Source organism: Takifugu rubripes, chromosome 1 (genome assembly GCF_901000725.2).
Source record: "Takifugu rubripes chromosome 1, fTakRub1.2, whole genome shotgun sequence".
Taxonomy (NCBI): domain Eukaryota; kingdom Metazoa; phylum Chordata; class Actinopteri; order Tetraodontiformes; family Tetraodontidae; genus Takifugu; species Takifugu rubripes.
The window spans coordinates 27,501-28,695 of NC_042285.1; the positions used below are offsets into that span (position 1 = coordinate 27,501).

The 1,195-nt window shown below is 52.9% G+C and overlaps 1 protein-coding gene across 1 annotated transcript in view; it reads right to left on the bottom strand.

The window, feature by feature from the left end:
• syde1 (synapse defective Rho GTPase homolog 1) overlaps window positions 1–155 on the bottom strand; it is an 11,760-nt gene extending 11,605 nt beyond the window's left edge. The window contains 1 exon segment of the mRNA XM_029833981.1: window positions 1–155. This exon segment is cut by the window's left edge and continues 976 nt beyond it. The gene's annotated coding sequence lies outside the window, so the exon portion shown is untranslated.
• Window positions 156–1,195: the final 1,040 nt, after the last annotated feature.

Below are 1,195 nucleotides of genomic sequence, written 5' to 3' on the forward strand. Positions count from 1 at the left end.
GATGGTCACGGTAGTTTTCCACAGCTCTAAACCCTAAACCTGTCTGCCTGATGGGAAAAGACCGGATGTTTGTGGGCAGTGAGAAAACTTTGTGTGCTATAAAGAGCTGAGAAGGGTTAGAGTCAGGGTTAGGGTTAGGGTTAGGGTTAGGTTAGGGGTCAAGGTTAGGGTTAGGGTTAGGGTTAGGGTTAGGGTTAGGGTTGGGTTAGGGTTAGGGTTCAGGGTTTGGGATAAAACTTTTTTTGCACTGGCCTACTGATCGGGAAAGCAGGGGAGTGCGGAGGGTGAGGGCCCCCCGGGGGGGGGGGAAGGCTACTATTAGCCAGGGCTCGAGAAGCTCCGGACAGGATAGGGGAGAGAGTTGGATCGCCCAGTTAGAGAAGACTTTGGTGGAATGGCAAGTAGATATGTGGTTAGGATTGACTTTGGGGTTGGGGCAAGAGTTAGGGTTGGGGTTAGGGTTAGGGTTAGGGTTAGGGTTAGGGTTGGGGGGAAGGGTTAGGGTTAGGGTTAGGGTTAGGGGTCGGGGTTAGGGGTTAGGGTTAGGGTTAGGGTTAGGGTTAGGGGTCGGGGTTAGGGTTAGGGTTAGGGGTTAGGGTTGGGGTTGGGGTTGGGGTTGGGGTTGGGGTTAGGGTTGGGGGTTGGGGGTTGGGGTTGGGGTTGGGGTTGGGGTTAGGGTTAGGGGTTGGGGTTAGGGGTTAGGGTTAGGGTTAGGGTTAGGGTTAGGGGTTAGGGTTAGGGTTAGGGTTAGGGGTTAGGGTTGGGGTTGGGGTTGGGGTTGGGGTTGGGGTTAGGGTTGGGGGTTGGGGGTTGGGGGTTGGGGTTGGGGGTTGGGGTTGGGGTTGGGGGGAAGGGTTAGGGTTAGGGTTAGGGTTAGGGTTAGGGTAGGGTTGGAGATGGAGATTGGGTTAGGGTTGGGTTTGAGCTTAGAATCTGTGCTCAGTGCAAAATTAAATTACGGGGGTTTCAGGAAGAAGTTGTCCGCGCCAGCTAGCAAATATGAGTCTTGCTGTATAGGGGGTCCAAGTGATGTTGTCTTTTTCTGTAATGAAGAGGTGGTTTGGGATTTCCGACAGTGTTCTGTAATGTGTTGTCATGGTTTCGTTGATAAGTTCCAAATTGTCCTGTTGTGTCTGTGTTAACTGGGATGAGTAGTTGAGGATGGGAAAGTAGGCTGCTGCATTGGGAAAGGTCC